General features: G+C 45.7%; 1 protein-coding gene across 1 annotated transcript in view; it reads left to right on the plus strand.

Annotated features, from left to right (window-relative positions):
• Positions 1–13,798, plus strand: part of gpc3 (glypican 3) — a 110,783-nt gene that overhangs the window by 82,839 nt on the left and 14,146 nt on the right. The gene's annotated exons all lie outside the window — the stretch shown is intronic.

The following is a 13,798-nucleotide window of genomic DNA, read 5'->3' on the forward strand; positions in this document are numbered from 1 at the left end:
ACAATCCCACAGAAACATAGACACAGTCAAATCAGACGCCTTCGGAAATCTAATACTCACTTCCTATTGGCTCCCCTGCTGCACCGACGGCGTGGTCTCCATGTGTGGACATTCGGGGGGTTTAGATTCTGTTTACATGAACGCCTCATATTTATGCAGATTGACTATTCACATGGGAGCTTTTAATCCCATATCTGATGACCATACAGAGGAGTCGAGCACATTTCTGCTTGAACTCCAACTTCCCTTTAGATCTCCACTTCAATGGGCTGGATTAACTTCTGACAAAAGACTGACTGCGCTTGATTGCATATTTCATGTGCAGTAAAACTGTTTATGACTCATGGCTGTGCTTTTTTTTCTATTTGGACAGAAATCAGATTAGACTAATATTTTTACTACAAATCATCACTCTAGTGGGGTGCAGAAAATAACAGGAACGCCTTATGACATGATGCAATATAATACAATAGTTCTGCAATAAAATTCACCCTTAGTGAAGTTTACAGTATTATATTTTTGTTGCCAGAGTGCAACTTCATTGCAACATTTGAGGCCGTAATTTATGGTGTGTATGTATCAGTTTTCATTATGTTGTTATAATTATTCTGTCGGACTATTTGTATGTATGTTTGAAGTTTGAAGCAGAAATATAACTGTTTTCTGCTCAAGAACACGACTTAGCCTGTGCCCAGAATCACTCCCTATTTACTTTACAGTTCACCACATTTACTGTCTGCCATTTTATTTGAGTGTCCAATTTCTGGATGTGTAAATTTATCCACTGCATAGTTCCCTCAACTACACAATTACACAATGGAATGAGAGGAGCAGTGTCGGTAGCATGTAATGCGTCGCAGTTTGTGGCTCTGAAAATTACAGTTGAACTGCTCTGCAGCTGTCAGCATTGACACAAACTGTTGACGATAAGTAAGTGTCTGAAATCTCTATTCAACTGCTCAGTGCAGCCATAACTACTGAATGTCTGCTAAACAGAGGACAGGGAGAATGAGTGAAAGAGTCTGCAGCCAATCTAGTGTCTCTGTTACACTGTTCTCGGGGATAGTGTTGATTTATACGCAGACATCTGCATCTGATATTCAGCAGATATTATGTTTGCAGTGTTATCAGCGTGTGAACATGCTAAAATGTGCTAATTAACGCTAAGCCCACAGTACAGCTGAGGCTGGTGGGAGTGTCAGTAGCTTTGCAGGAGACATTTGTAACTCATGATTATTCCAGATGAAGAAATAAAACTTGACCGAAGTCATTTCAGTTCATCCTGACGACACCATGACTGTTTGTAGAAAGTTCAGTGGCGATCCATCCAGTAGTCGTTTTTATTTATCATTTAACTCCATGAAAGTGAAGCTCTTGTCACAGCCCTTGTTGCAAGAGAGGATCACCTCAGTTGTTAGGATTCATCTTTGAAATCTTTTTATGGCTTCATCCAGATTGTATTAAGATATCTGACAGCATAAATAAAACATTTGACTTGCTGGAGAGGCTAGATAAAAAGTGGAGGACTGAGCCAAGTCATTTGGTTTCAGCCTTTGGGGACTGTGAATGTCTAAACCAAGTCTCATGACAACACGTCCAATAGTTGCTAAGATATTCCAAAACCGATAGAGCCACAACACGAGCAAAACAACGTATCTGCCAGCAGCGATGGCTGATGTCACATAGCAGCACAGAGATACTAGATCCTTAAACCTGCTTTATAATGCTGCTAAACGTTTATTGACTATACACAGTGTATAATGGTGCTGCTCCGAGCCGGCATCTTGTAAACAACCTCTGGAGAAAGTGATGTTGTTCAGTTAAAAGCAGTTTTTACAACGTCTCCGCCTCCCCGCCAGTTGAAAGAGCAGCGTCTCTGGATGTTACAGGGCTGAAAGCAAATGGGCTAATTAACCATCTGATATGAGAGAGAAGGCCCAACTTGCAGATAATTACTTTCATCTGCCCCGTCTCTACGCGGAGTAGATGAGGACAGGCCAACAATGAGACAGTATGTGTAATGTTGCTGAAGGTGGAGCAGCACGGTGCCATGGTGATTAACAAACCAAAATGTGTTCCAGCCTCATGATGTCCCCTGTGTGTGTTTGAGCATCTTGTGCGGTGAGCTGCAGGTCCAGAGGAACGTATGGATCTTCATTCACCCACACATTGCGCTCCTATAAGACCCCTTCTCACACATTTTCCGTGTGAACGCACCTCGTTCTCCTTTTTGGCTCAAACGGTGAACACAATCAACGGTTCCTTCCAGCTCGCACTGACCCACTTTCAAACTGCGAATCGCTCCCAGGCCGCAGTATGTGAGACCGTGTCATAAAATATAGGGGGCTACGCTCTCCTCCAACAGCGAGGGGAACATGGGACCCCTCCAAAGAATCCACTTCCTTCCAACTTTAATCCCCCTGATGTTTCATTTCTCCCCTCCTAAGTGCTCCGTGACGATGGCCCTGTGAAATGCAACTATGCGGCGGAAATGTGTCATTTCTCACGTTGTCAGTGTTGATCAGAGTATCAGCAGATACAGGCCCTCGCCTTTGTGCCTCTGTGCGGCTAAACTAAACACCAAAAGAGGGGGGAAGAAAGAAAAGAAGAAAAAAAAGTTTAGAGCCAGTCGCCTCAGCTTATAAAACAACGTTTTCTCACGCCTAAAGCGGCTGATGTCATGACTGAGCCGAGGCCAAGTTTAAAGTGAACTGTGCACTATAAATGGATGAAGAGAAATGGCTCTCTGCTTCGGTTATTGCTTCTTGACTTGGAATCTTTAAACAGAGCAGGACTGTGAGGAGCCATGGACGTTTTTACCCGTGCATGCTTACACTATGTAGCAAATTCCTGTGTGAGGTCCTGTCTGTGTGCTGGGCCTTGTATATGCAGCATGTTAAGGCTGATAAAGACGGGTGCACTTCAATGTGCTGCTTCCCCCCCTCCGCCACGGCTTGTGATGCCAGTCTGACACGGCTCGCTGTTTCCTTAATGAGAACTTCACCCTGTACCTCGGCTCTGCGTTAACAAATCCGACCGAGCGGGGTTCCCGTGCGGAGAGACGTATGTGGAGTTTTTTTGCGCTCTTAAATTAGAACATGTTATTTTGCTGATGCGTTCTTGTTCTGGAGAGATGAGTTTGTTTTCCTGAACATCTGTTTAACTTCCCAGAGTATCGAGTTTCTCCTCTGAACAACTAATCTCACAGGAGATGGTTGAGCTAGTGGCAAAATAGACCAATTATGTGATTGGTCTTTGATTACAGAGTGTTTCCCACTCATTTGTCAGATGAGGTTGCCATTTGGAGGGTCAGACCCCCTGGGATTATTCTGACAGCCTCTTCTTGGCTATATGATTCTCTTTGGAGAGATACATAGAATACCCTGGGAATCAGAGACGTCTTTGTGGGAGATTTGTTACAAATTCCTTTTTTTTGGCAAAACACAATTATTTCATCTTAAGCTTTTTAAAATTGCACCGTCTTTCAAACATGTTTGTATTCCACACCGAAGCTCGCGGCCTTTTCGCACCTTTTTCCAACATTTTGTCTCCTGCTTCCATCTCTCCACCTTCATCGCCTCTCCTTCTTTCCATATCCCCAGATGTGCTGAGTTGTGTGTGACAGACTCCAGCTCTGTAGCCCTTCCCCACTCTACAGCCGCCCCCACTCCTTCTCCCACCCTCCTAACCCCCCCTCTGCTCCCAGCTTCCCAGCCTAATTGAAGCCAGAACCTGGGAAAATCCTGCAGGTAGGACAGGAATCCAAGGTGGAAAATAAACCAGATCCCGAGCGCCACAAATTCCATCATGCAGTCGCACTTCCTCCGAGCCACCGGAGCCTGGGCAGCGTGTGCACAACACCTTGTGCAAGCTTACACAGACTATACTCTTTAATATATAACTCACACACACACTTAAGCATGGACAGTTTTTTACTGTGCACACTTGCAGCAGTTAATCTCAAACACACATAGTTAGGAGGCTGACTGCAGCAGATACATTGCCAGCAGTGATACAGTATACACGCAAAGAAGAGGCTATAAAATAAGCCACCGCTCTAAATGCTCTGTGAAATATCGGAATAAATACAGCACAATATGTGTTATAATAAAAATGGCACTGGTGTCATGACAGGGACAGCACACAGCGGCCTCTTCCTACAGGGTGTGCTTACAATCAGACTAATAGACACCATGGGTGTCAGCCTAGGCCTGCTGTTTTGTAAACTTACACTTGCTAACCTAACCATTATGCTCACTCCAGTCAAAGAGGCTGACTTCTGTTTGATGTTATTTACTGAGGGGTTTTTGAAGCGTTATTTAATATACCCCCTCTGGGCTTTCGTCCCCTCGGCCTCCTTGTTTTTATGTGTGTGAAGCACAACTGCTCTGGAAGTGCAGCAGGAAAGAGGCTGTTGTGCTGCTATATTTGTGAGCGCGGATAAGCCATGAGGGTTATTTAAATGAAGTGTGACACCTGGTGTAAACCTCTGCAGTGGTGCAGGGTTCGGTGTCCCGGCCAGGGCACCACACACACACACACACACACACACACACATGCACGTTATCCTTTTTGTTTTCCGGAGGCTTCTGACTTCATGGTACGTTTCGGGATTGGAGGAGTTATGAGGAGTTATGGTTCTTTAACTTAAGGAATCTCGCTCCAGATAGCACCGCCACCTCCCCCTCTACACACACACACACACACACACACACACACACACACACCCCTCTCCCACCCCTGCTTTCTCCCCTGCTGGCTGGGAGGTCAGACAGAGCATGTGAGGGCCCTTTTCCTCCCAATTAGTCTGCCTGCTAATGAGGCCCAACCATCCCTTCTACCACTGCCACCCATTCCTCCTTACCTCCACCTCCCTGTCCCCTCCTCCTCCTCCTCCTCCTCTGCCCCCACCACCACCACCATCAACCCTGAGGCCCAAGTCGGGGTCACCTCTACCCACACCACCCCTTTGCTCCCACATCACTACCATCCCACTGGGTGTAATTATCACGCAGCCGGCTTATAAAAACGCCGCTGCACAAGGCGGGCACCCCGCTCGCTGGCCAGGAACCTCAGCACACATTGTTCTCACTTGTAAGTCGCGCGTCTTGAGGGGGAGTTTTCACTCTCAACGGTGTGAAATTCATTTGCCGATTTTCTTTTTTCTTTTTTTCACCTTTATTTAATCTCGAGAATCATTGAGAGCAAGCCCTCATTTTCAATGATGTCGAGAGTACAAGTCAGGTACAATATTTACAACACAAAATAAGACAACATCAACACAGCACAAGTTAAAGCAGAAGTAAGTGGAATATTTGTGTTAATATAAAATTGTCTTAAATAGTTATATTTTCCGACAGCAATCACTTATATAGAGTGTTTGGTCTGAAACACGGGTCTGTCAGTCACTCTGCTCTGCTGTAAGCCGAGGAGAAAACTTTCCTTGTATCCTACAACCTTTATCCAATGAGGAGAGAGAACGGCATAAAGGGGCGGTCCTCTCTGTGTGTGCAGCCAAGGGATGCGCATGAATAGCCGTGTTTCCACTGCAGGAGTTTCTGGTAAAGAGAGGGGGTAGGAACTCCTACAGGAACCGTCCTCTCACTCGGCCCTCTCACTGGCCGTGTTTCCACTGCAGAGTAGGACCCCTCGGCGACGTCATGAGTTTCGATCGCCGCTTAATCGTTGTGCGACAGTTTCAACCGTGATGTCACCCAGGCCGGTCACAAAAATTATCTCTCTGAGAGCCTGCTCTAGCTTTAGCCAATCAGTGCCGGGTTAACCTCAAGCCCCACCCAGGAGCTTTTCAGGGCCCTTGTAAAGGTTCCTGTAAGCAGCCCTGTGGGGGAGGTTCCTGCAGTGGAGACACGCACCAACAGGGCTGGCCCCGTAAAATTACCCCCAAGTTCCTGCAGTGGAAACGCGCCTAATGTGGTGACATAGGGACGAGGGCGGGGACTGCTAACTCCATCGGCTAGCACACCTCAAGATCTGTTTGAACAGGCCACCATTAGGTTGGCAAACTCTATTCTAGCAGATCCTATGCACGCACTTCTCCCTGAATATGAGCTCTTAAATTCAGGTAGAAGATACCGAGTCCCCCTGTGCAGGCACAATCGCCTCAAAAACTCGTTCATCCCTCTGTCCATTAAATGTATGAATGAGCAGCTTGTGTGATGATATGTATGAATGTTTGTGTGTCCATACATTTGCCACTAGTACTCTCTGAGGCATATTGCACTTTAATGATTTTACTGTATGTTTTTAGTACTTTCCTGCTGCTCTTCTTTTGTACTGTTTTTGTCTTGTTGTGAAGCAGCACTGCTCTCTGTCCGAGAGAAATTTCTCCCACGGGAGACTAATAAATGATTTTGACTTTGACTTGACTTGACTGACAAGAAGTTAGCCAAAACGACCGGATCGCTTACTTCTGCTTTAAAGAAGGAAAGAACACAGAAGACAGTTTCATCCATTAAAAACAGAGGAGTTTGTTATCAGAGACACAAGTGTCTGTAGTTTTAATGTTGGTTATAAATGATTCCAGGTGGATGCTGCAGAGAAACTAAAAGCAGTTCTACCAAATGAGGTGTTTGTCCCTGGAACTTTGAGGTTCAACCACTTACTTGAACGAGTTGAGAATGGAGTATGAGACCGACTTAGCAGGGAAGTAATCTCTGCTTTGCATTGAACCATCGGAGACGCAGCGGCCGTCTGAGTCTTCCTGCTGCAGCTTCTGAGCTGATCCACACATCCTGAGCTTGTTGTCACTGGACACAGTCACGTGTTGCTGTGTAACCCCCCCCCCCCCCAAAAAAAAAAGAGGTCAGGGGTCGCACTTCCTGTTTCCTGTCTCTGCTAGGTCATCAGAGGGTCTCCCTGTGAGGGTCAGAGACCTCCTCTGTTTCTCCACTGCCTTTTGTTTGGGGCCGTGACGCTCTGGGGTGCACAGCAGCTCTGGACCTGTCGGAGTGTCAGCGCTCCCTGACTTCATCGTTCCCTCACATCTCACCAGACCGCCATACCTGTGCAGTATGTGGTAGTTCTTCCCTGTCTCTCGTGTTGTTCTTTTGCTTCTCCCTCCCTGCTCTCACCTTGCTGTTTCCTCTCTCACTGTGAGATACAGGCTAAGCTAGCCAGCAGCAGCAGCAGCAGCAGTGGAGCTGGTCGTAGCTTCGCCGCCTGCAGAGTCTTGTGCAAGCACAGGCCACTCCACCCTCTGTTATCCAGAGCCGAGCGTCCATCGGCTCCCACTAGGTGTGATCATGGGACATGCAGTGACAGTCTGCTGATGTGGAAATGGATTTTCTTTTTTTTTTTGCAACACATGACTCTGGGAACCACGGCGATAACGTGTAAAACAGACGAGCAGCAGACAAAAAGAGATTGTCTGAGGGGCGTAATCAGATTTAGCAACCAGCGGCCTGTGCAGGAATGGGACTTTTTAAACTATTAAACCCCATGCAGACAATCAGGCACATTCACAGACATAAGTCAAGATTTTTATTTGGTTAGCCTCAAAAAACGATTGAAAATTGTTGTCATACCAGATATATTTAATACTGGGAGGAGTTAACCCTCAGCGTTCATGCGCCGCCTGGATCTGAGCTGAGAACGTCTGAACGAACCGAGGAGACACAATGTTTTATTCTTCCAGAAGATGAACTGGCAACAATTTGTTTAAGCTGCTATCTCATATGTATGTAGACGGCTGTAAAGGTTTCAGTCTTTAGCTTTTCATTAACTTCCACAGATTATCTACCAGAGGAACAAAGCCGCTGCCAAAAAACATCCAGTCAAGCTTCAGTCCAAATGACAGAAATCTGGAAATAGCCTTATGGGCTTAGTCAGAAAGGTGGAGTGAACACACGCCCAGTTTAACGCAGGACTGGAGGGCTACTTTTCCCCTCTGTGTGTTCTGTTCCAACTGGAATTAACATCAGGAAATTAATCTTGTCTGCATTAACCGTCTGAGGCTGGGCTCCCGTTGCGTGACATACTCAACCGCGGACAGATAGAGGAGGACGAGAGGGGGAGGGAGAGGCACGGAGAGAAGAATGAGAGAGGAAAGGTCCTCGTCCTCTTTACATTTCTTATTCAATAAAAGTTGAGTAATGAGTCGGGGGAGAGAGGGTGGGACTGCTGGGCAGGCTGTGTCGCCTGTCAGGGAGCTGAGGAGCTTTCCATGACTCACTCCTCCTGTCGTTCCTCTGTCTGTCTCCCTCGCTGTCTCCCCCCGTGGTGTCCCTCATTCATTCCCGCTCTCTTTTCTTGGCCCTCTCGTCCAACCAGCTTGTCTGCAAACTTGATACAAATGCAGCAGCTCAGAGTACATGAGGGGATTAGGGTGTAAGGAAAGTCCATTTCCCTTAATATATCAAGAAAAGTAGTCCGTGCTGAAAAGTCTTGTGTTTGATTTTTCTAACACGGTGACCTGGGCATCGGCCTCAGCTCGGCTTTAAAAATTTACCATCTGCTGCTCTTTGCAGATTCTGTTTTACGCTGAGATAAATAAAGCCAATTAGAGTGAGAATTCACAGTGTGAAAGCAGTTGTTCATGTTTTAGTCAGATCTCTGGAATGCGCATTATTTTGCATTTTTCCTGAAACTACTGAATAAAAACTTTTTTTCTCATTTAAGAACCCGTCCCTTCATCACTATTGAATTTAAATCTGATTTATAACCACTTTGAGCTTATTTTCAAATGTTTCAAGTTTTCAAGCCATCACTGTATCACCATAGCTAAAGCACAACCTAGTATCTACAAGAAGTCAGATGGGAAAGAAGCTAAAAGATGTTAAGATGTTCAAACCCCCAATGTCCATTAAAAACATCCATGGCAGTTTAAAGACTGGCCTTGTTCTTCAACTTTGACCTAATTTTTTAATAATATTAATGATAAATGATTAAATCCTGGCTAGACTGCTAGCTAGTCTAGTCTAGTAAGCGCTTGTTTCTTGTCCCATCTGACTTTGTTATAGCCTGTTAGCCTTCCATCCTGTACTGGCTAACAGTTTGCTTTTTACAGTAAATTTCTTTTGGAGTTTCTGGCCGGATGATGTGATTGATTTAAGTTAAGCTCGGTTTCCACCAGCTCTGGAGGAGTTTACCTGGCTGCTCAGCTGCTAAATGCTGCACTATGCTCTCCAGCTCGTTGAAGCTGTGCAATGTGGCTAAATATAAGACTGATGACAGCAGTGACAGGAAACTTTAAGGGGCGAAAACCAAAACAATGATCTCAAAGACGCTCGAAGGCTCTGCTAATAATCACACACACCTCTCATATTACACATGGTCCTTTGAGCTATTGTTAATACAAATATTTTGATCAGAGCGGCTTTAACGCGGTACGTGCCCCAAACCCTTAAAGAAATCAGGTCAGCAGCTTTCGTCACCATGCCAGAATGCGATGGCAGCACACATTTCAAGCCTTCAGCTCACAGCAATTACAGACAGCATCAACATGAGACGGCAAAAAAAACCCAAAAAACTCTACTTTTGTTATGAGCACATGGCGAGCAGTAGTCTGTTTGGGAACTGAAGCTTTAAATTGTGTAGATTAGATTTGTAGACAAGATGTGTTGAGGCATTGATAGAAACATTCAGGGCAGCGGATTCCGTCTGGGCCGAGTCATGAGCAGCTTGTGCAGACAAGTCCTGTGCGTGGAGTCGAGGACATAACACAGGTCTGATCCCAATCACACACACACACACACACACACACACACACACACACACACTGACAAGAAGCCTGTTTTACACACTTTCTGTCTTCATTAGAGATCCTCTCCACTCACTCACTCCTACATTTATGGTTTTACGTATGATTTTACATGTTCTTATCTTATCTTGTTAGCCTGTGATTTGTGATCTAGGCTCTACGGTGCAGTGTAACATTCAGCTGATGACCGCGGAGGGCAGGTTGATTCCTACAGGTTGATTCCTACCGCGGCGGGTCAACCAGTGGGCCCGAGCTCCGGGCTCAGCTGCAGCTGTCGTGTCGAACAGTGACCCTGTGTGGAGTTCATGTCATGTGTGGGAGGCAGTGACAGACTTGTGGTTTCTGTGTCTCTGTCTGGGCTGGCCTGCGCTGAGCAATCTGCCACATGTTTGGGCTTTGTGTGCAGCCTTTGAGCCCGCGTTTCCTTGGTGTGACTTGTGCTTTTGTGTTAAAGGGAGGTGAACCCTGTGGCCTGCGGGATGCCTATAGCTGCACTGATTACATGTTCTGTGTGTCCAGCTGTGAGTCCGGGCCAGCTTACGATGCAACTCTCCGAGCACATGAGAGGGAGAAGGGGAGATTGAGAGTGCCAGATTTCTCCTCCTAATGGAAAACATACTGAGCATTTCTCTGAAAAAAATGTCTCTTTTATTTGCTTCCTCCCCTGCTTCCTTTTGCTTTGGTTTTTTTTTTTTAATTGGAGAAGATTCCAGCCTACAGCGACTTGAGGTTTCTCCCTCTTGTGGTAAATCTGGAGGCTCTTGCCGGATCATGCTGAGGCTCAGCCATGCCAAAAGCGCAGCGTCACTTTCGACACAAACATACATCCCACCCATCCCCGCTACCGCAGCTGTGGCAGAGGCAGCCAGCCAGCGGGCAGAAGCCACAGCAGCACTGCCACAGAGGCTCAGGGAGAGGTACTGCCCTGCCTGCCACCCCCCCATGGAGCAGGGCACAGCTCGCTGCTATGCCCCATTTGGGGCATGGCTATCATTCTATAGCCAGATCCCTTTTTTTTATTCCAAGAAACACATTTGTTTTGTCTTTTCATCTGCTGATCATCTGATGCTATTTTTAACTGGTATGTTCTTGATCCCTCACATGTGTTTCTGAAACTGGATTTCAACTCCAAAGTGTAAAACCCTTTTTGCCCTGGTGGTTGTTGCCAGTGTTGGTTTTTCACAGTCAGTCTTCTACTGCTCTGAGTGAAGTATAACTACCACTTATACTATCAAGACATTTTGTACAGACATCCAGAGTCCCCAGAGGTCAACGTCCAGCATCACAATGAGTTCCGTCACTTGAGACATGAGATGCTTTGCCATGAAATGTGGCACACACACATTCATGGTCCTCAGAGGATTAGTCCCTCTGACACCACTGACTTGATATTTTTGGCATTTGGTGAGATGTCTTAAAGGGGTAGTTAAACATTTTTGCAAATTGGACCATTGTCATAAATTTTCCTCTAAAACAACTCTGTCTTGTAACGTTCCGTTATTATCTCATAGCGTGGTGAATGTGCAGGTCACAACTTGTCCTCCAGAGTGTTTTGGAGTTGTTGGATTGTGCATTTGATGAGTTTGATGAGGGACACCCAGAAATCCCATTAGCTTCCGTAGCGTAGCTCTGAGCAGCTTGTGGCTCTGCTCCGCCGTTCTAAAAACAGCTTGCACCAACAATTAAAGGTAACGAACCTACTGCTGTGACTATAGGGATTATGGCAATGGGCCAATTTGCAAAAATGTTGAACTATCCCTTTAACATTAGATGAACTGATATGAAATCTGATGAAATATTCGTGTCCCCAAGAGGACATGAATATTGATGTCCTATGATTCATCAAAATTCCACTGAACCATCAGGTCAAAGGTTTTTGTTTGTTTGTTGCGTTACACACACATTGAGACGATGACGACAGCGAAGCGCTGTAAGTGCAGCCTGCTTGCGTGATTGTCGACTCTTAGCCTTGTTTTCACAAGTATCAACACACAGTGAATCAGAGGACAGTCTATGTGTTTATGTGTTGAGTGGAGCCAGAATGTGTGTGTGTGTGTGTGTGTGTGAGCAGGTGGAGACTTACACATGGCAGCCTGAGCTCCAAACAGGGCCATGACAGTCAGTGTTTTTCCCCTCACTCCTCATATCTTATTTTAGGTTTTGTTCCAGAATACTCTGAACCACATCTTCCTCTCCCTGTTTTACAAGTGTTTGTTTGCCTTTTAATTGCTGTGTGAGGGGCCCCTCCCTCCCCTCTCGCAGCCCGACTGAGTTGCCAGGATACAGACCATGAGAAAGAATTTCAGCACCTCGGTAAATCTATGGAGGACTGCGGCTAATGCAGGCAAACACGCTCCTGTCTTTCACAGAATTGTTCAGTACATTAAAGCCCCATTCATCACAGGGGGAGTTGGTTTTCTGGGAGATAACGGGACGTTTTAATGTGACACCTGAGGGCTCTGCTCAGTCAACAGGTGGCGCTTTGCAGGACTGCTCCTGTGGCTCCGCCGGCCGGTCTGAGAGCTACCGATTGTCCATCCCTCAGTCCAAGTGACCAAGGTTTTCAAAATGCTGTGGTCATCTTCCGTGTATGGCCTCAATGTTGGGAAATGAATGGAGGTTTGTTAGGCAGACATGCTGGAAACAAGGTTCTGTGTGTTCCCTACTCGAAACTTTAGAGTTTATGTCACTTGTAAAAACCCCCGATCCACTGGTTTGTATATGAGGCAGAGGCTACAGGGTTGTTTATCCTGCGACTTACGTAATTCTGTGATTAGCTCTGGGTTTTTATACCTCCGCTTTCTGCCTCACACACACATACACAGTCTGATTCCGGGCAGACGTCGTTGCAGTTGACCTGAGACAAGGCCCATATGAACTCAATTTTCTCCCGCAGACAAAAACAAGCAAAAAACAACAACAAAAAAATGCGTGCTGACGTATGCAGATAGGAAGGAAATCAATAAAAAACAAACAAGGAGGAGGCAGGGCGGCGAGATGAAAGCAGGCTCGGAGGCCAGCGGCTGGAATTTAGCACATCTGTTACCTTGGCAGGGCTCTCAATCATGTGTGATGCTGTGGAGGCTGAGAGACGGTCAGGGAGCAGCCGTGTAGGTCGTCTCCATGAGAGCTCACATGTTTTTCAACAGGCCTGTTTCCATCACTGTGTTTTTGTTAAGCCACTCGACAAAAAAAGCGATTGTGAACAAGGTCTCTCTTGCTTTCACCTTGTCATGTTTCATTTGAGTAATTGAATGTATAAAGTTTGCTATTTCTGCTGCTTTTATTTTTGGTCATGAGGAATTCAAAGATTTTTAATGAAATGAAGCCTTACAGCCCCGCTACATTTTTTGTTAATATTTATGTGTGTTAATTACTTTACCGCATTTGTCAATAAACACTTGCGGTGTGTGTTGCACAACACATTATGAACTTCTGTAAATCAGAGTTGAACAACAACTGCTTTTACAGCCCAGAGGTCAAACTGCATTAAGATTTTGTTACGCACAATAGTATACTCTGTTAAATAATAACACCTCGGCTTGTTTATGGCCTTTCTGTGTGTTGTCTGTTGTGCGATTTCAGTTTTAATGCTGCCCGGCTCGGTCAGATTGCATTTACAGTCCTTATTCAACTGGTTGAATCAGACTTGTTTAAAACATAGAAAAAGTTGGAATATTACAAACAGTAACGTCAAGTTTTTGTCATCTTTCATCCCGCGTTCCCATTTTTAGATCTCCATGCCTTGATGTCCACCGGGGTGTGTTATGTGGTATTATTGTGTCCCTGTTGCCCTGAGACAACCACTCAAGACAATGTTGTTTGCCAGTAACAACACAATCAGACCGGTCTGCTGACCCCACTGTTTCTTTTTCTACCAGTAAATTACATGGAGCCACCTCCAGCCACATCCCAGTGACTGAATCACGTTTGGACAGAAATAACAAAACTGGCACCGATAACAAAACAGTTTCCCTGCCTGGTGATTATAATTAGAGTTTGGTAAATACCAGCACTTTTAGATCTCACCGAGTTTTTGTCTGGAATTCCCCTCACGCTGTTCTAATCATACAGCACACG

Source organism: Trachurus japonicus, chromosome 10, assembly GCF_045865225.1.
Source record: "Trachurus japonicus isolate A0001 chromosome 10, Traja_1.0".
Classification (NCBI taxonomy): Eukaryota; Metazoa; Chordata; class Actinopteri; order Carangiformes; family Carangidae; genus Trachurus; species Trachurus japonicus.